Below are 22,023 nucleotides of genomic sequence, written 5' to 3'. Positions count from 1 at the left end.
TGTGCCTGTTGGTTGCCACACCTATGAGTCCTTTCAGACAGCTGTTGGAAGCAATGGCAGCCTTGAATCCTGTGGACACATGGGATGGCTGGGTGGTATAATAACACAGGTGCAAGAAATTGATTTGTTAAGATCTGTAAAAATGGATATGTATCTGTATTTTCATTACATAGTTTGAAACAAATTCTTAGTGCAGAATGTTAACTGTTCTTTAACTGTTTATTTGCTACGAGTGAAAGAATTGCATTAAGAATGCTTGTTTTATTAGCTTTTATTAGCTTAGACAACTTATTAATCCAGCCCTTAAGCAGGTGTTGATAGTGTACATACAAAACAAAAAAGGGGGAGATGTGGGGAGTGAAGGCAAACAGGTTGGGAGTGAGCTCTGAGGCCTTAGTGCTTAATAAGCCCTGGGGCGATGAACTGGGCTCTTGAAGGACAGGGAAGGTCAAAGAGCAAGCCTTGGGAGGATGGGCCCGGATATAGTTGTGGCAGGAACCTCAGATGGAGGCTAGGGATGTGGGGGTTGTGAGAGGGTCTGCAACATTGTGATTGGTCTATTTACCTGGAGGGTTTCACAGGGGCCAATGAGATTGAACGTGACATGTATGTGCAGGCTGGAAAGTACCAAAGAAGGGGATAAAAAGGGCTTTGTAACAATAAGCGAGGATTTGAGTCTGCATTAACTTGAGCCTGTGTCGTGAAATGACACAGTCACGCTTCTTTTGATGCAGCCCAGGGTACAGTTGGCTTTCTGGGCTGTGAGCACACACTGAAGCTGGATTGTGTTCAGTTTCTCATTGACCAACACCCCTAAGTCCTTCTCTGCAGGGCTGCTCTGAATCTCTTCTCTGCCCAATATGTAGCTGTGCCTGAGATTGCCCCAACCCAGGTGTAGGACCTTGCATTTGGCTTGGGTGAACTTCATGAGGTTGTCATGGACCCACTTCACAAGCGTGTCAAGGTCCATCTGGATGGTCTCCCTTCCCTCCATTGTATCAACCGAACCACACAGCATGGTGTCATTGGCAAACTTCCTGATTGGGCATCTATCCCACTGTCCATGTTGCTAACAAAGATGTTGAACAAAATCTGTCCCAACACCGACCCCTGAGTGACACCACTTGTTACCTGTCCCCAATTGGACACTGATCCATTGACCACAACTCTTTGCTTGCGGCCATCCAGCCAATTCTTTATCCACCAAGTGGTCCATCTATCAAATTGATGTCTCTCCAATTTAGAGACAAGGATGTCGTGCGGGACAGTGTCAAATGTTTTGCACAAGTGCAGGTAGATGATGTCAAGTGCTTTGCCCCATCCATCAGTTTGCCCCATCATCGAAGGCCACCAGATGGGTCAGGCATGATTTCCCTTTAGTGAAGCCATGTGGGCTGTCAACAACCACCTGGTTTTTCATGTGCCTTAGCATGCTTTCCAGGAGAATCTGCTCCAAGATTTTGCCAGGCACAGAATTGAGACTGACTGGTCCCCATTACCTTTTATGGATGTTGTGCAATTTCGGCAATGGAATGTAAAACCCAATCACAGACATTCCTATGGGTACCCCAAATCTCAGAATGATTTATTTTTATGAAATTTTCACTACTTCTCTGGAATTATTGGTGCAACAAGGGAAATAATCTGGCCAAACATAAAATGTATCTGCTAGTATCAATATATACCTGAGCCCGCGCTGTGGTTTAAGCCCAGCCAGTAGCTCAGAACCACACAGCTGCTCGCTCACTCCCCCTCTTCCTCCCCCTCCCTTGGAGGGATGGGGAGGAGAATCAAAAGAATGTCACTCCCACAGGTTGAGATAAGAACAGTCCAGTAACTAAGGTATAATACAAAACTACTAGTGCTACGACCAATAATAATAATGATAAGGGAAATAACAAGGGGAGAGAATATAAAACTAAAAGGGGACTGTCGTGCTTTAAACCCAGTCAGGTAACTTGTTCACTCACTCCCAGTGAGTGGTGCCAAGCTGACAACAATCAAGGTCCGTGTTCGTCTTCCCCCCCTCCCTGCACCGGGGCTCTCCCCTTCCCCGCTCCCGGAGGAACGGGGAGGAGGATCGAGAGAGTGCAACTCCTACGGGTTGAGACAAGAACAGTCCAGCAACAAATCACCACCGCTACTATCAGCTAAAACAATGATAAGGGAAAATAACAAGGGAAGAGAATACGATACCACCGGCCAAGAAAACGAGTTCCACCCGGAAGCTCGTGTCCTTCCGGGTAACTCCCAGTTACCCCCCCACCCCGGGCATGACGTGCTGTGGTATGGAATACTTCCCCGGCTAGCCCGGGTCAGGCGCCCCGTCTCTGCTTCCTCACAGCTTCCCCTCCTCCCTGGCAGAGCATGAGCCTCACAGAGACCTTGGTCAGGGTAAACATCACTTAGCAACAACCGACAACATCGGCTTCACCAACGCTGTTCTCAAAACTAGAAGTCAAAACACAGCACTGCACCAGCTAACACAAAGGAAAAAACATGACTGCTACTGCTGAACCCAGGACATTATCCACCCCTTATTCCATACCATTCACGTCGTGCTCAGATCCCACATTTTCAATACACCATCGCTCTCCCACATATATACATCCATATACATACAGACCAAGAGGAAAAAAATCATTTTCTTAGTGCATGGACCAATCCCTATAATGCTGCCGAGTCCATTCGGTCCATGATGTTCCAAGTTCATTCTCTGTTGGGATGATGGCTGGAGGGAAGTCAGGGCCAGTCGCTGGTGACCTGGAGACATCTAGTTGATGGGCTATAAAAGCATTACACAGCAGGCAACAGCATACAATTGAGTTCACTGGCTGTTTTCCCCTAAAATCAAATCCCCTTGAGGTATACATCGGACTTCCCCATCTTCCCGCATTACCCACCAAGTATATCCAGGTCCCTGAGCAAAAGCAATCCCACGAGTGGGTTTGCCTTTACCTGAAGCAGGAATAACCCAGACTGTCTTCCCCAGCAAATTCTTCATATGCACCACGGGAACTTTGTCCCCCTCTACAATATGTAAAAGTTCTGACTGGGCTGGGCCAGCCCTGTTGGCAGATCCTCTGGTGTTGACCAACCAGGTGGCCTTTGGTAAATGTGTATCCCAATGCTTGAAAGTTCCCCCACCCATTGCTCTCAGTGTAGTTTTTAACAGCCCATTGTACCGTTCGATTTTCCCAGAGGCTGGTGCATGGTAGGGGATGTGATATACCCACTCAATGCCATGCTCTTTGGCCCAAATATCTATAAGGTTATTCCGGAAATGAGTCCCATTGTCTGACTCAATTCTCTCTGGGGTGCCGTGTCGCCACAAAATCTGTTTCTCAAGGCCCAGGATGGTGTTCCGGGCAGTGGCATGGGGCACAGCGTATGTTTCCAGCCACCCGGTGGTTGCTTCCACCATGGTAAGCACATGGCGCTTGCCTTGGCGGGTTGGTGGCAGTGTGATATAGTCAATCTGCCAGGCCTCCCCATATTTATACTTCAACCATCGTCCTCCATACCAAAGAGGCTTTAACCGCTTGGCTTGTTTAATTGCAGCACATGTTTCACACTCATGAATAACCTGGGCAATAGTGTCCATTGTTAAGTCCACCCCTCGGTCACGGGCCCATCTATATGTTGCATCTCTGCCCTGATGGCCTGAAGTGTCATGGGCCCACCGGGCCAAAAATAATTCACCTTTATGTTGCCAATCTAAGTCCATCTGAGCCACTTCAATCTTAGCCGCTTTATCCACTTGTTGGTTGTTCTGGTGTTCCTCAGTGGCCCGACTCTTGGGTACATGGGCATCTACATGACGTACCTTCACCACCAGGTTCTGCACCCGGGCAGCAATATCTTTCCACAGTGCAGCAGCCCAGATGGGTTTACCTCTGCGTTGCCAGTTGCTCTGCTTCCATTGCTTCAACCACCCCCACAGGGCATTTGCCACCATCCATGAGTCAGTATAGAGATAAAGTACTGGCCACTTTTCTCGTTCAGCAATGTCCAGGGCCAGCTGGATGGCTTTCACCTTGGCAAATTGACTCGATTCACCCTCTCCTTCAGCAGTTTCTGCAACTTGTCGTCCAGAACTCCATACAGCTGCCTTCCATCTCCGATGCTTTCCCACAATACGGCAAGAGCCATCAGTAAACAAGGCATACTGCTTTTCACTTTCTGACAGTTTATTATATGGTGGGGCCTCTTCAGCACGCACCACCTCCTCCTCTGGTGACATTCCGAAATCTTTGCCCTCTGGCCAGTCCATGATGACTTCTAGAATGCCTGGACGACTGGGATTTCCTATTCGAGTTCGTTGTGTAATTAGTGCAGCCCATTTACTCCATGTAGCATCAGTTGCATGATGTGTAGAGGAGACCCTGCCTTTGAACATCCACCCCAGCACGGGCAACTGGGGTGCCAGGAGGAGCTGTGCTTCAGTGCCAATCACTTCCGAAGCAGCTCGAACCCCTTCATAGGCTGCCAGTATCTCTTTCTCAGTTGGGGTATAGCTGGCCTCAGATCCTTTGTATCCCCGACTCCAAAAGCCGAGGGGTCGACCTCGAGTCTCCCCTGGAGCTTTCTGCCAGAGGCTCCAGGTAGGACCGTTCTCCCCAGCTGCAGTGTACAGCACATTTTTTACATCTGGTCCGGTTCGGACTGGTCCAAGGGCTACTGCATGAACTATCTCGCGTTTAATTTGCTCAAAGGCTTGTTGCTGCTCAGGGCCCCATTTAAAATCATTCTTCTTCCGGGTCACATGATAGAGAGGGCTTACAATCGAACTGTAATTTGGGATGTGCATTCTCCAGAACCCCACTGCACCCAAGAAAGCTTGCGTTTCTTTCTTATTAGTTGGTGGAGACATTGCTGTTATCTTGTTGATCACATCTGTGGGGATCTGTCTACGTCCATCTTGCCATTTTATTCCCAAAAATTGAATCTCCTGTGCAGGTCCCTTGACCTTACTCCGTTTTATGGCAAAACCGGCTTTCAGCAGGATTTGGATTATTTTCCTCCCTTTCTCAAAGACTTCTTCCGCTGTATCGCCCCACACAATAATGTCATCAATGTATTGCAGGTGTTCTGGAGCTTGCCCCTGTTCCAGTGCAGTCTGGATCAGTCCATGGCAAATGGTAGGGCTGTGTTTCCACCCCTGGGGCAGTCGGTTCCAAGTGAACTGGACACCCCTCCAAGTAAAAGCAAACTGTGGCCTGCACTCTGCTGCCAAAGGAATGGAGAAAAATGCATTGGCAATATCAATCGTGGCATACCACTTGGCTGCTTTTTACTCTAGTTCATACTGAAGTTCTAGCATGTCCGGTACGGCAGCACTCAATGGTGGTGTGACTTCATTCAGGCCACGATAGTCTACTGTTAGTCTCCATTCTCCATTAGACTTTCGCACTGGCCATATGGGGCTATTGAAGGGTGAGCGGGTCCTGCTGATCACCCCCTGACTCTCCAGTCTACGGATCAGCTGATGGATGGGAATCAGGGAGTCTCGGTTGGTGCGATATTGCCGCCGGTGCACTGTTGTGGTCGCAATTGGCACTTGTTGTTCTTCAACTTTCAGCAACCCCACAGCAGAGGGATCTTCAGAGAGACCAGGCAAGGTGGACAGCTGATCAATTTCCTCAGTCTACAAAGCAGCAATACCAAAAGCCCACCGGTACCCTTTTGGGTCTTTGAAGTACCCTCTCTTGAGGTAGTCTATGCCGAGGATGCATGGAGCCTCTGGACCAGTCACAATAGGGTGCTTTTGCCACTCCCTCCCAGTCAGGCTGATTTCAGCCTCCAGCACAGTCAACTCTTGGGATCCTCCTGTTACTCCAGAAATATAGATGGGTTCCACCCCTTGACAGCTTGATGGCATCAGGGTACACTGTGCACCGGTATCTACTAGAGCCTTATACTTCTGTGGGACTGATGTGCCAGGCCATCTGATCCACACAGTCCAGTAAATCCGATTGTCCCCTACCTCCACCTGGCTGGAGGCAGGGCCCCCCTAATGGTCGTCACAGCATTGGACACTTAAGTCGTGTTGAAAGGGATTATTCTTCATTATCACAGGAGCTGGAGTAAAATCAGCTCTTCCACTCCATCTGGGAAACTGCTCACCAGAAACTGAAGCCGTAGCTCTCATGGGACGATCAGTCTTGGCCCTTGCTCCCCTCTTCAGTTCACTCACCCGTTCCTCCAAAGCTGAAGTAGGTTTTCCATCCCACTTTGTCATGTCTTCTCCGTGATCCAGCAGGTAAAACCATAGGGTACCCCGTGGCGTATACCTTCTGTATCTCCTCTCTTGAACAATAGGACGTCTTTTGTTAATAGCTGAGACGCGTGTTGGTACACGTGAGGAGCTGGATAAATCAGATACATCGTCCCTCAATTTGTCGAGGTCCTGGGACAGTTTTTTCACAGCTGAGATGATGGAAGGAGTGAGATTGTCTTCGAACTCTCGGAGTTTATGAACCATTTCATCCACTGTTAGTGGTACTATGTCATTCCAGGTCACTGTTGCCAATGAATGGGCATATGATGACGGTGCATTCCGTGTAAGTTTTCGCCACATGGGTCGTGTACATTCAACTTCATCTGGATCTATAGGTGTATCCCCGTTATTCGGCTTGATGTGATAGATCACCTCTACGATGGCCGATTCCCTCAGAGACTGGATGCCTTTGTCTATAGTAGTCCACTTGGCCGAACGACTTGTAACATCGTCCTTGTACGGAAACCTTTCTTTCACAGCTGCCAAGAGCCTCCTTCAAAGGCTGAGGGACTTTTTCTCTCTTGCAATTGCTTTGTCAATTCCCCCTTCTCTAGCAAGTGATCCCAGCTGCTTGGCTTCTGTACCTTCTAGTTCGTGACCATCGGCCCCATTGTCCCAGCATCGGAGTAACCAGGTGATGATGTGCTCCCCTGGTTGACGGGTAAAATCTTTTCGCATATTCCGCAGCTCGGTTGAGGTCCGAGGTCGAGAAGTTACCTCTTCTTCTTCTTCTTCGTCATGTGAGGATGACTCCTGATCAGATTCTGGACCGGGTGGTGAATTCATTGGTTCTTCATCTCGCTTCACCCTTTTTGCCTCCTTTTTGCTTGTTCTCTTGCGTACAGGGGCAACTGATATTGGTACGAATTGGTCCTCTGGTTTGGCTGCAGTGATTATCACTGTGGTTTGAGTAGCGACTGTACTTGTTGCTGGGGGTGGTGTAGCTACCGTGCTTGGAGCTGGGGTAACCGCGCTGTCTGTTGCAGTTGAAGTTTGAGCAGCTGCTGTACTTGCCACTGGGGTAGCTGCGCAGTTCATTGCAGCCAAAGTTTGAGTAGCGACTGTCACTTTGCCCTCAAATCCGCCGACATTCTTTTCCTTTTGAAGGTGCTGGATAGTGTTGAACAAGGCCCTGTAAGCATAGGCCAAGCCCCAGCACGTTGCCGTGATTTGTCCATCTCTGGTATGGCCAGAATGACCACACACCTCATTTAAGTGTTTTACTAATTCTTCTGGATTTTGCAGTTGTTCGGTAGTGAAATTCCAAAATACTGGGGGGGCCCACTGACCTAGATACTTGCCCATACTATCCCACACACCCTGCCACTCATGGCTGTCCAGCCTCTGGGAAAATCTCTCGGTCCTCCTACATCGTCGTTTGACCCCAGACAAGACCCAAACCTGAATCTGCTTAACTCTTGAAATCAGTAGTGGGCAAAACACACTCTGTATGCGTGTTAGCATGGTGATTCCCATCACCATCAGCAAACAAGTCTCAAGAGCATTAAAAGGCCATTTAAAAAATTCGAAACTCTCAAATGTAAATGGTCTGGGGGGACGACTAGGAGGGTAAAAGGATGTCTCCTTCACAGGTTGAGCACCTGAGAAGGAGAAAAAAGATGTGTAATTGCTAAGCACCTCCATCATATACCTCCCAAAGTATAAAGGTGGTGACCACACTGGGAACATAAGCCAGATCAGTTTCATGATCAATGATTCTATTGTATTACAAGTCATTACCATAAAGTACAATGGGATAAAAACCTTAGCCCAAGCCCCACACTTGAAAAACACTAATACAGCCAATACCGGATGGACGTAAGATATGGTATACTGAAACTGTGAGATCAAGAGGAAAAACCTTGAGAGCCAATAAATCAGCATTGTGATGAGTGACTATCAATCCAGTCAGATCTGTTCTTATCTCAACCCCTCGTGCCCCACGTTGGGCGCCAAAAAGAACTGTCGTGGTTTAAACCCAGTCAGGTAACTTGTTCACTCACTCCCAGTGAGTGGTGCCAAGCTGACAACAATCAAGGTCCGTGTTCGTCTTCCCCCCCTCCCTGCACCGGGGCTCTCCCCTTCCCCGCTCCCGGAGGAACGGGGAGGAGGATCGAGAGAGTGCAACTCCTACGGGTTGAGACAAGAACAGTCCAGCAACAAATCACCACCGCTACTATCAGCTAAAACAATGATAAGGGAAAATAACAAGGGAAGAGAATACGATACCACCGGCCAAGAAAACGAGTTCCACCCGGAAGCTCCTGTCCTTCCGGGTAACTCCCAGTTACCCCCCCACCCCGGGCATGACGTGCTGTGGTATGGAATACTTCCCCGGCTAGCCCGGGTCAGGCGCCCCGTCTCTGCTTCCTCACAGCTTCCCCTCCTCCCTGGCAGAGCATGAGCCTCACAGAGTCCTTGGTCAGGGTAAACATCACTTAGCAACAACCGACAACATCGGCTTCACCAACGCTGTTCTCAAAACTAGAAGTCAAAACACAGCACTGCACCAGCTAACACAAAGGAAAAAACATGACTGCTACTGCTGAACCCAGGACAGGGACAATGAAAACAATAAACACAAGTGATGCCCGATACAATTGCTCACCAGGAGCTCACAGATACTCAGTCCAACCTGAGCAGCAATAAGACCTTCTGGGTGACTCCCCCCTGTTTCTGTAGGAGGCATGACGTGCGGTATCATGGAATACCCCTTTGGCTAGCTTGGGTCAGGTGTCCTGTCTCTGCTTCCTTCTGGCTTCTCGTGTCTTTCCTCACTGGCAGAGCATGAGACTGAAAAGTCCTTGATCGGAGTAAGCATTACATAGCAACAACTAAAAACATCAGTGTGTTATTGGCTGTTGTTCTCAGACTAAAGTAAAAAACATAGCAATATACCAGCTACTAAGAAGGAGAAAAATGATTGCTACAGATGAACCCAGGATACCATGGAAGTTTCTCCCACATGGGTCATGTACGCTCAACTTCATCTGGATCTAAGGATGCATTCCTGGCATCTGGCCTACGATAGATCATCTCTGTAATGGCTGATTCCTTCAGGGACTGGATGCCTCTTTCTCTCATTGTCAACTTGGGTGAGCAACACATAATATCGTCCTTGTATGGAAGCCATTCTTTCACAGCTGCCAAGAGCCACCTCCAGAGTCTGAGGTTTCGTTTCTCTTTTGCAATTGCTTTGTCAATTCCCCCTTCCCTAGCAAGTGATCCCAGCTACTTGGCTTCTCTACCTTCTGGTTCGTGACTGTGGGCCCCATTGTCCTAGCACAGGAGCAATCAGGTGACGATGTGCTCCCCTGGAAGATGGGTGAAATCTTTTCGCATATTCTGCAGCTTGGTCAAGGTCCGGGGTCGAGAAGTTACCTCTTCTTCTTCCTCTTCCGCTGATGCCTGTATTAATAACTTATGTTCAGAATCTGTCCCCTGCAGTAAGTGCATTGGGTCTTCAACTTTCTTCACTGCACAGGTTGCTCTTCGTGGCTTTCATTTGCTTTTTCCCTTGCTTATAGGGGCAACCAATATTTGCAGGAATTTGTCATTTGGTTTAGCTGTGGTGTTGTCGTTGGTTTAAGCCCAGCCACTAGCTCACAACCATGCAGCTGCTCACTCATTCCCCCCCTTCGGACTCCCCCCTACTTTTGGAGGGATGGGGAAGAGAATGAAAAGAATGTAACTTCCACTGTTTGACATAACAACATTTCAGTAACTAAGTGCCCTGGGTTCAGGAGTAGCAGACATTTTTCTCCTTAGTAGGTAATGCAGTGCTGTGTTTTTTGACTTTCAGACTGGGAACAATGCTGATAACATCAATGGTTTTAGTTACTGCCAAGTAATGTTTACTCTGAACTCAGGACTTTCTGAATCTCATGATCTGCAGGGAGGAGGGGAAGTCGGGAGGAAGCAGAGACAGGACAACTGACCCAAACTAACCAAAGCTGTATTATATACCACAGTACGTCATGCCCAGTATATAAACTGGTGGCAGATAAAATGGGACTCACTTCCAGAACACCCTTATAGATATTTAGGCCAAAGAACACCGCATTGAGTGGGTATATCACATCCCTCAATATGCACCAGCCTCTGGGAAAATCAAACAGTACAAGGGGCTGTTAAAAACTAGATTGAGAGCAGTGGGTGGTGGGACTTCCAAACATTGGGATACACCTTTACCAAAAGCCACCTGGTTGGTCAACACTAGGGGATCTGCCAGCAGGGCTGGCCCAGCCCAGTCAGAACTTTTACATACTGTAGAAGAGGATAAAGTTCCTGTGGTGCATATGAAGAATTTGGTGGGGAAGACAGTCTGGGTTATTCCTGCTTCAGGTAAAGGCAAACCCACTCGTGGGATTGCTTTTTCTCAGGGACCTGGATATACTTGGTGGGTAATGCGGGAAGATGGGGAAGTCCGGTGTATACCTCAAGGGGATTTGATTTTAGGGGAAAACAGCCAATGAACTCAATTATAAGCTGTTGCCTGCTATGTAGCACTTTTACAGCCCACCAACTAGATGTCTTCAGGTCAGCAGCGACTGACCCTGACTTCCCTTCAACTATTATCCCAACAAAGAATGAAGTTTGATGAAACTAGACGAGCTCAGCAGTGACCAGACAAGTTCTGCAGTGTCATCAGCAGACAACAATCCAACACTGCACACTGTCTCTCCTGCTCTGAAAGACTGTTACAAGAAATGGAGCCTGACATCATGGACAAGAATGAACTCAGCAGCTTTATGGGGATTAGTCCATACACTAAAGAGTGATAACTCTCTCTTTTTGTGTGTGCCTATGTGTATATGTATATATGAGACAAGAGTGATGGTATATTGAAAAATGTGGGATCTGAGCATGATGCCAATGGCATGGAATAAGGGGTGGACACTGCCCTGGGTTCAGCATTAGCAGTCATTTTTCTCCTTCTTAGTAGCTAGTGCAGTGCTGTGTTTTTGACTTCCATCCTGGGAACAACACTGATAACACCAACGTTTTTAGTTGTTGCTAAGTAATGTTTACTTTGGCCAAGGACTGAGTTTCATGCTCTGCCAGGAAGGAGGGGAAGTCAGGGAGAAGCACTGACAGGATACTTGACCCAAACTAACCAAAGGGGTATTCCATACCACTGCACATCATGCCCAGTATAGAAACTGGTGGCAGATAAACAGAAGGGCTAGATCACTGCTCAGGTTGGGATGGGTATCATTCAGCACGTGGTGAATGGTTGTGTTCTCTTCCCTTGTTATTTCCTTTCTCATTATTATTATTGGTGGTAGCAGTAGTGGTTTTGTGTTACACCTTAGTTATTGGACTGTTCTTATCTCATCCCATGGGAGTTACATTTTTTCAGTTCTTCCCCCCATCCCTCTGGGAGCTGGGGGAGGAAGAAGGGGGGAATGAGCATGTGGCTGCATGGTTCTGAATTACCGGCTGGGCTTAAACCACAACACTAAGGTATAACACAAAACCACTACTGCTATCACCAGTAATAATAATTATAAGGGAAATAACAAGGGGAGAGAATACAATTGCTCACCACCTGCCAACCATCACCCAACCCAACCCGAGCAGCTATCTGGGCTTTCCAGGCTACTCCCCCCTGTTTCTATACTGGGCATGACATGCTTGGTATGGAATACCCCTTTGGTTATTTTGGGTCAGGTGTCCTGTCTCTGCTTCCTCCCAGCTTCTTGTTGACCCTCCTCATTGGCAGAGCATGAGAAACTGAAAAGTCCTTGAATGGCTCCAGAGAGGAAGACTCTCCAGCCTCCCTGTATAGCTTCTTCCAGTGCTCTGCCACCCTCAACATAAAGTTCTTCCTCATGGTCAGGTAAAACTTTTTGTGTTTTAATTTATGGCCATTGCTCACCATTGGTCCTTGTCCTGTCACTGGGCACCACTGAAAAGAGCCTGGTTCCACTGCCCTTGTACCCGTCTTTGAGATATTTATATGCATTAGTCAGATCCCCTCTCATTCTGCTCTTCTCTAGACTAAACAGGCCCAGTTTCTGTAGTCTCTCCTCATAAGAGAGATGCTACAGACCCATGATCATCCTTTTGGCCCTCCGCTGGACCCTTTCCAGTACCTTCTTCTCTGTCTTGTACTGAGGTGCCCAGAACTGGACACAGTACTTCAGATGTGGCCTCACTAGGGTCAAGTAGAGGGTGAGAATCACTTCCCTCGACCTGCTGGCCACACTCCTCCCAATGCATCCCAGGATACTATTGGCTCTCTTGGCCGCTAGGGCAGACTGCTGGCTCACAGTCAACATATCATCCACCAATACTCCCAGGTCTTTCTCAGCTGTACTACTCTCTAGCAGGCCAGCCCCCAACCTGTACTGGTACTTGGGGTTCTTCCTCCCCTGGTGCAATACCCTACACTTGCCCTTATTGAACCTCATTAGGTTTCTCTCTGCCCAATTCTCCAGCCTATCAAGGTCCCACTGAATGGCAGCACAGCTTCAGGTGTATTAGCCACTCTCCCCAGCTTCCTATCATCAGCAAACTTGCTGAGGATAGACTTTAGTTCTTCCTCCAGGTCATTGATAAAGAAATTGAATAAGACTGGACCCAGTATAGATCCCTGGGGAGCACCACTGACTACAGGCCTCCAAATGGATTCTACTCTGCAGAGCACAACCCTCTAAACTCTGCCATTCAGCCTGTTTTTGATTCACCTCACTGTCCACTCATCTAACCCACATTTCCTAAGCTTACCTATGAGGATGTTATGGGATACAGTGTCAAAAGCCTTGCTGAAGTCAAGGTAGATAACATCCACTGCTCTCCCTTCATTGACCCATCTTGTCATGTCATCATAGAAGGCTATTATATTGGTTAGTCAAGATTTACTCTTGGTTAATCCATGCTGACTACTCCTGATGGCCTTCTTCTCTTCTATATGCTTGGCGATGACCTCCAGAATGACCTGTTCCATCACTTTTCCAGGGATGGAGGTGAGGCTGACTGGCCAGTTGTTTCTCAGGTCCTCCTTCTTGCCCTATTTGTAGATGGGAGTAACTTGCCCTTCCTCTAGTCATCAGGCACCTCACCTGTTCCCCATGATTTTTCAAAGATGATAAAGAGTGGCAGAGCAATGATATCTGCCAACTCCCTCAGTACCCTTGGATGCATCCCATCAGGGCCTATGGATTTATGGGTGTTAAGTCTGTCTAGCCTATCCCGAACCCAACTCTATGACGAGGGGAATGTCTTTCTTTCTCTGGCCTTCTTCTCTAACCTCTGAGGTCTGGGAAATCTGAGGGATGTCCTTAGCAGTAATGACTAATAAGAAAGTTGAGTGGGTGGGTTTAGGGTAGCTCATCTGAGTGTTTTCACCTGTTTTCTGTTGCCAAGGAAACCATTTTGGTCTGTTTACTTTCATTATAGCAATCTTACTGAATTCTGAGTTTCAGAGTTTTTTGACTGAACCAAAGCATCAGAGAAGAATATTGGTGAGGCACAAAGATACTACAAGAAATTTTACAGAAAACAGGAGAAGTTTAAAAGATGAATATTTAAATTCCTATTAGTTCAGTACTATTTGAACTTTATATTTGAAACTACAAACAAGTTAATACAACTTGTATGTACAAAACCAAAAAAGAGAGTACATGGAAATATTTTCACCATGCTCTTAAACACAATCTTAATACTTTTATTCGAATTACTGGTTCTAATACTATAGTTATTAGAAGTTTTCAGAATTTCAAGTTTGTCTTCAGAAAAATGTTGATTCGACTTTCTGTTTCCTTTACGCAAATATACAGTTACACGAATTGTTAATTTTGGATTTTCAAATTATATTTCAATAGTTATTTTTATATAAATCTGTCTTGTGTCCTTTATATCAGCTCTTACCCATAAGTAGAAATTCAAACCCCATAAATAAGTAACATAAATGCTCAGATTTCCTGAGCTCTGTTTTATGTGGACTTGACTATAATTATATGCTTCCCAGGTCAAATCTCTCGCCTTCTTGTAGAATATATGTAAAATATATGTAAATATATGTAAAATATTATGTGAACTTTTCCACTGCGAAAAGTTTTCACAGCCGCAAAATGATTGATAATTTAAGGCTAGGACTAAGATGGAAGAGTTTACAGGTTCTTTCATTCTCTTCATATTCTGAGAGGAATCCAAGCCTTCCAGGTGCAGAAACACCCATAGAAAGGCAATGTGTTTTCTTAGAATAAAAATATTCTCAGCCCACTAGTTCCTGACTCATTTAGACAAATTTTTTATCACTAAGATCTTGAGTCCTATGCCAGTAGATTGCTTAAAAAGTCTTACTAGGGTAGGACACAGGACTTCTGTCTTTGGGAGAAAATATACGTTACATGAAAAAGACAGAGAAAGAAACAAAGTAAAATGAATTTAAAAATAAAACAAAACAAAAAATAAAAATGAAGTCATAAAACAATCAACAAGCGAAATCCAAACCAAATATTTTTTATATAAGGAATTAATATTCATAGAAAATAATGCCTAAGTAGTGATAAAAGCTAGTGGTATAGCATGGAAGAAAATATGCATTAAAGATCAGTTTTATCTAAACAATTAGTAAGAAAAAACTATTATGAGAAAAACAAGCAAAATAACCAGAAGAAACAAAGGTTTGTGAAGCACAGGAAAACTTGAAGATCAGTCTACAATACAGTTATATTTATTCTTTTACATAATTTTGTTCCTTTTGCCTTCCCTTTAATCATTCTTGGGTGATGCCGTGATCACATTCAGAGGCTCAGTGAACTCCATGCAGTGCTGTGTATACCTACAAGGTTTGCCATCACACCAGTTCTATCAATCAGCTATTGAAGGGTCAGAGCCTTAGTACTTTATATAACCTATAGACATACATAGCGCCCATCGACCTAATTGCAATGTGAGTTATGAAGTCAATTATTTGTTCTTGAAGTAGTACATATATGTGGATGGATTCAGCTGTTCTAAAAGTTGTGCAGACTGAAAAATGGTGTTTTTCCTAACACAAGTAGATTGTTGTACTATCATCAATACAGAACAGGCAAAAATATGTTCCAGTAAAAAGCTGACAGGTCAGCATCTTACACTCCTTTAAGTTACTGTGTAAGCCATGGATACGGATATAAAACAGTACACAAAACCTAATGAGAATGTTCTACATACTGTATAAACTGCAGTTATATTTTGTCTTCTTCCTACAAACCCTCATTCGCTCTACTTCACATTACACTGAAATCTGAAAATCGATTTCCTTCCATTGACCAAAACCAAATACCGAAGCTACAAGAAACTGGTTATGTAAGCGGCGAGGAGAAGCAGACAAGCCAACCCAATATGGGTGATAAGCAACTTCTACTTTATTTGTGACGCAGTTCACACATATATAGGAGTGGTATTCAGCCACTCCTTCTTGGCATAACAGTATTGGTTAGCCCCCACAGCTTCCTCCACATTCTCCTCCCAGGTCCGGTCTCTGGCCACCTGTGGGGGCCACCCCCTGCCTTGCTTGCACAGTCCTCCAGAACTCTATGGTTCTGCTCCTAGAGTCATTCTGCAACAATTCCCCCCTTTTTCTTTGTGCAAGCAAGGCATTATGGGTTATTCTGTTCACCTGTTTTATCACACAACTATAAACAAGTCTAATAGCTACGATTAATCTAACAATGATACATAAGTGCAATACTTCAAACAACAGTGTTTGACTCAACCTGTAATGCCCCATGAAGACAACCATCTAGTTATTAGGATATTGCTCATTTACTATTGCTGGGTAAGCTGAGCCAGGGTTCCCAGCTGTGCGTGCATCGAATTAGCATTATCAGAGAGACTCATACAACACATTCCATCAAACTCTTCACATCCATGTCCCTGTTCCAACAACAAAAGGTTCTGCAGTGTTGCATGTCTTACAGAGTCAACATTAAAACAAATCAGGAATTGCCTTCGATGTAGAATTGTCTGCTTAGTTGAGCCAAGGCCCCAGCTGAAGCACTTACAGTGATTTGGCATATTATGATTGGATACATGTTTTGAAGACGCTTAGTGACTAAAATATAATTTGTTAAACACAGGTGTGAGAACTCAACCTTGAAAGCTTGCCAACAGTCCACAGTTCTCATTAACTTGGTGAATTCCAGCCTCTTATCTTGCTTGCTTAAGCTTCTTCAGGCCTCTCATGGCCCTGCTGTATCTTTCAGGACTATTCAAAGTTTATGTACCAATTATGCATTCTCCTGTGAGAACACTGTCTCCACATCTTCCCCCTTTTGTTTTATCCAGTAACAAGTTGCTACTACAGCAAGGCACACACACATTTACATTAGCAGAGTAACTATTACAGGGTGCAGCAGCATGTTGAAGATGCTGATGGCAGTGAAGGACTAGCCAAAGAAATTTCTTACCAGTGGAATTCTCCCCCCTCTTAATTTGTTCCATCACCTGCTTTATAACACTACCATTGTATTAAAATTTTTCTAGCTTTTGCCTTAGCATTTTCTAGCGGCTACTGCAAATTTCCATACTCTGACATCTCTTTTACAAGTGACAAATCTATACAATACAAGGTGCAGTGTCTTATTAGCAACTAGCTAGTAAATACAGGTGGTTTTATACACAAAATCACAACCTCTAATAATAGCTATTTTACAAGCACACATATTCAGGATGTTACTTTTCAGTTGCCCCCAAGTGATGTTTTGCAGTTATTTGTTCTTTCTCTTCCTCCATCTCATTCTGCTTGGGGTATTCACGGTCAGCTCCTGTAGCTGAGGCATCAGGTTTATCCATTCGTCTGTCCAGCTCATGGCAAGGCTTCACAAACTTTGCAGACAGTCACCATGGACCTGTAGGCAGGAGGGCACAAATATACCCCCTCCCCCAGGTTATCAGTTCTTGAGAAGTAGACAGGTTAAATGTAACATGATTACTCTCTCTCCCCCCCTCTTTTTTTTTTTTTTAAGTCCATGCAAAAGCCATCATTACTCCCACTACAGTCCCACGTACAGACCGTGGCAAAAGGACTGTGCTGGAAGAAGTGGCCAGCAGTATCTACAGAGGTCTCCAAGGCTTGATAGAAACCTGGACATACTTATTTTTACCAACTTCTAGTACATGAGTATCACAGAGAAACTGTATGGGCTCCCCCTGTCAATTGCAAGAAAAAAATCATAACATATACAGCTTGAGTATAAGAGGATTTTAACGCATACGTGGTCACTGTTTGTCAGGCCTCCTTAACTATTTTGAGATCAAGAGCTTCCCACTCTTTAGTCCCCTGCTGTGTAGTAAACACAGGATATGCAAAGATGCCCATTGCAGAAAATTCCCCAGTAATGTTCACCTCTTTGGTTACCCATTGTTACAACTGAGCGTCTCCAGGGCCAGTAAGTCTGAGCAGACCGACCCGGGAGACAGAGTCAGGGTCTGGAAGCAGAGGATACAAATCTGGCTCGGATTCAGGGGATTCGGGGGCTGATCCTGCGCCGAACTCGGGGTCTCCGTTGCTTGCAGCTGTGTCTTTCTTATCAGATGTATCTCGTTTGGTATGTGGCCATCTGCAGACCTGGCTCCTCCGTGACTGAGTTAAAAATTTTTTTCAGTCTAGAGCGTAGTGGGTTGGAGAGGCTCGCGGTTCCTTTAAATCTCCCGCTAGCGCATGATCCCTATTTTCTACTGCGTGCTTCACAGTGGCGCCGTAATCGATCCGGCGCCGAGGCACCGCCCTCTTTCTTTCGGATTTCTCGACATTTATCATGCATATACCTTCTAATATACTTTCTCTGTCCTTTTCAAAGTCCCTACTTTCGGAACTGGGGTGGTGGGGGAGCAGGGGGTTACACCTCCTCCGCGGCACCTTCTGATGAGGGGGAGAAAAGGAAGGGGGGGGTGAGGGGGGCGGGAAACCTTGTGCTCCCGCGAGTTGGGGGAAACGAGTTGTAATCTTCCCCCGGTTTCAACCGACCGGGGACGTCTGTTCCTAGTTTCTCCGTTGCTACCGCGGCAGTTTTCTGCCTTGTATCTTTTTATACAGTTCATTACTTCCCTCCGTGGTTTACCGAGTTTCTTTGCCTTTTTATAATCATTAAGCACTGAGTCAAATAGTTCATCACCAAACTTTCGCCACTCACTCTCCTCAAATATTGTATTAGGATCTGCAAAAAAAATCTCTTAGCCTTCCCTAGCCACTAGACCTGCTAGCTGCTTTAGAGTCTCAGGCTCAATTCCCCGCTTTTATAAAAAGCACTGTAAAAAGTTCAGGGCTCAGTTCCCCGCTTTTATAAGAAGCACTGTAATAAGTCCAGGGCTACCTCTCGGTCCATTTTCATGGCCAGCCTTTTCCGGATCGTCTTCTTCTGGGTCGTCCTGTAACCTCGGTCTCCGGATCGGCCTCCCGACGCAGCAGTGTCTGGTTCGCCCCAGCGGCGGATTCTTTCGGTTAGCCGAAGCACCCGGGTCCGTCACGCCACCGTAGCAGCATTGCCCGTGCTTCCCGGCCGCTGCCGCCGGCGCCGCTCACTCGCCGTTCCGGGTCCCCGTCGACCGGGGCCCTGTATTCCGGGTCCCCGTCGGCCGGGGCCCTGTATTCCGGGTCCCCGTCGGCCGGGGCCCTGTATTCCGGGTCCCCGTCGGCCGGGGCCCTGTATTCCGGGTCCCCGTCGGCCGGGGCCCTGTATTCCGGGTCCCCGTCGGCCGGGGCCCTGTATTCCGGGTCCCCGTCGGCCGGGGCCCTGTATTCCGGGTCCCCGTCGGCCGGGGCCCTGTATTCCGGGTCCCCGTCGGCCGGGGCCCTGTATTCCGGGTCCCCGTCGGCCGGGGCCCTGTATTCCGGGTCCCCGTCGGCCGGGGCCCTGTATTCCGGGTCCCCGTCGGCCGGGGCCCTGTATTCCGGGTCCCCGTCGGCCGGGGCCCTGTATTCCGGGTCCCCGCATTCCGGGTCCCCGTCGGCCGGGGCCCTGTATCCCGGGTCCCCGCTAGTCGGGGCCCTGTAATCCGGGTCCCCAGCGACCAGGGCCCTGTAGTCCGCGTCCCTGTTCGGGAGCCATTTGTAAGCGGCGAGGAGAAGCAGACAGGCCAACCCAATATGGGTGATAAGCAACTTCTACTTTATTTGTGACGCAGTTCACACATATATAGGAGTGGTATTCAGCCACTCCTTCTTGGCATAACAGTATTGGTTAGCCCCCACAGCTTCCTCCACATTCTCCTCCCAGGTCCGGTCTCCGGCCACCTGTGGGGGCCACCCCCTGCCTTGCTCGCACAGTCCTTCAGAACTCTATGGTTCTGCTCTTAGAGTCATTCTGCAACATGGTTACAATTCTACAAACCCTGCTGGATAAGAATTCCAGCTTCTTCTTATCTTGCTTGCTTAAGCTTCCTAGGGGCCTCTCATGGCCTTGCTGTATCTTTAGGGATTATTCAGAGTTTGTGTACTAATTATACATTCTCCCATGTGAACACTGTCTCCAAATTTCCCCCTTTTAGTTTTATATATTGTTTGGATGACCCTACTTGAGCAGGGGATTTGGACTACATCATATCTCCAACATATGCCAACTACAGGCTGCTGGGCCTGCCCCCTTTTTCTCCTGTGCGGTGATTCAGAGAAAACTCCAGGAACAAACTCGCCAGCAAAGTTTTCAAGATGACAAGCAGGTATTCTTTATTGTGGCACCGGGAGACACGGGGAATAGCTCATCCTAATGTGTGTCTCTCCATTACCACACAAGCCGTCCTTTTATAGCCACTGGCCATACATACATATTCATGAGACTACGTATGGATTACATCATTTTCCAGAAAGTTCCCCGCATGCGTACAGAATTGTGGTGGTGGTCTCTGAGGGTCGTTTACTTCTTCCAACAATCTTCATCACTTCTGGCAGCCTTTGAAGCATGCGCAGTAGATGCTCATGCCAGTTTAATTGGTTTGTTAGCACCAGAGACATAATAATCCTCCTATCCTCCTACTTATCAGTTAGTTTGACTGTAGCCCATCCTGAATACCTGCAGTTCCCAGATACTCCTTATCCCTGCGTCCTGTTCTTCTAGACTGTTTTTCTTAAACTATGTCACAACTATAACAATTTTTTTCTCTATGTATCATGCACCTCAGTAATTTTCCATTGCTACTGTTACAAAGCCATCAAACTTACTATTACTTAAAACTAATTCTAAACGTTTCTATATTCCATTTTGTGATTTTGTGCCCCCTTGTCTCCATGGCTCTCTGATAACAGGGGAGGCCGTTCTTCACATCAAGGTCTAGCATGGCATGTGTCCCCACCGCCCCAAGCCTGCTGGATTACAACCAACAGCGGAGCTAAGGGTTCTTCTTGGTGGCAAACACAGAGGCCAACCCAGTCTTGCCCTTGATTGTGGTAGCAGGCATTTGGTCAGCCTCAGCCCTTGCACCTTGTTGTCAACGCAGAGTTTACCTGCTTCATCCAGTAACAAGTCACTACTACAGCAAGGCACACACAAATTTACATTAGCAGAGGAACTATTACAGGGTGCAGCAGCATGTTGAAGATGCTGATGGCAGTGAGGGACTAGACAAAGAAATTTCTTACGAGTAGAATTCTCCCACCCTCTTAATTTGTTCCATTACCTGCCTTATAACACTACCACTGTATTAGAATTTTTACATCTTTTGCCTTAGCATTTTCTAGCAGCTGCTGCAAATTTGCATGCTCTAACATCTCTTTTACAACTGAAAAATCCATACAATATAAGGTGTAGTTTTGTCCTGGGTTCAGCAGTAGCAGTCATGTTTCTCCTTCGTGGTAGCTGGTGCAGTGCTGTGTTTGGACTTCCAGCCTGGGAACAGTGTTGGTGAAACCGATGTTTTCGGTTGTTGCTAAGTGATGTTTACCCTGGCCAAGGACTTTGTGATGCTCATGCTCTGCCAGGGAGGAGGGGAAGCCAGGAGGAAGCAGAGATGGGGTGCCTGACCCAGGCTAGCCAAGGACACGTCATGTCCGGGGTGGGGGGTAACTGGGAGTTACCCGGACGGACACGGGCTTCCGGGTGGTACTCGATTCTTGGCCGGTGGTATCGTATTCTCTTGCCTTGTTATTTTCTCTTATAATTGTTGTCGTTGGTAGTAGCGGTGGTGATTTGTGTTGTACATTGGTTGCTGGACTGTTCTTGTCTCAACCTGTAGGAGTTGCACCCTTTCGATCCTCCTCCCCTTTCCTCCGGGAGTGGGGAAGGGGAGAGCCCCGGGGGGGGGGGGGGGCCTCGACTGCTCTGATGACAGATCTGACCGGATTAATAGTCACTCATCACAATGCTGATTTATGGGCTCTCAAGGTTGTTCCTCTTGATCTCACAGTTTCAGTGTATCATATCGTACTTCCATCCGGTATTTGCTGAATTAGTATTTTTCAAGTGTGGGGCTTGGGATAAGGTTTTTGTCCCATTGTACTTTATGGTAATGACTTGTAATACAATAGAATCATTGATCATGAAACTGATCTGGCTTATGTTCCCAGTGTGGTCACCACCTTTATACTTTGGGAGGTATATAATAGAAGTGCTTAGCAATTACATGTCCTTTTTCTCCTTCTCAGGTGCTCAACCTGTGAAGGAGACATCCTTTTACCCTCCCAGTCGTCCCCCCAGACCATTTACATTTGAGAGTTTTGAATTTTTTGAATGGCCTTTTAATGCTGTTGAGACTTGTTTGCTGATCGTGATGGGAATCACCATGCTGGCACGCATACAGAGTGTGTTTTTCCCACG

The 22,023-nt window shown here is 46.7% G+C and overlaps 1 protein-coding gene across 1 annotated transcript in view; it reads right to left on the bottom strand.

The window, feature by feature from the left end:
* Positions 1-22,023, bottom strand: part of LOC133283093 (PSME3-interacting protein-like) — a 193,159-nt gene that overhangs the window by 107,863 nt on the left and 63,273 nt on the right. The gene's annotated exons all lie outside the window — the stretch shown is intronic.

The sequence above is a fragment of the Pezoporus flaviventris genome, unplaced genomic scaffold, assembly GCF_033815535.1.
Source record: "Pezoporus flaviventris isolate CSIRO_AGI_PZ_B2104156 unplaced genomic scaffold, CSIRO_AGI_Pfla_v1 ptg000153l, whole genome shotgun sequence".
NCBI lineage: Eukaryota > Metazoa > Chordata > Aves > Psittaciformes > Psittacidae > Pezoporus > Pezoporus flaviventris.
This window is presented reverse-complemented; position numbering and strand designations above follow the sequence as displayed.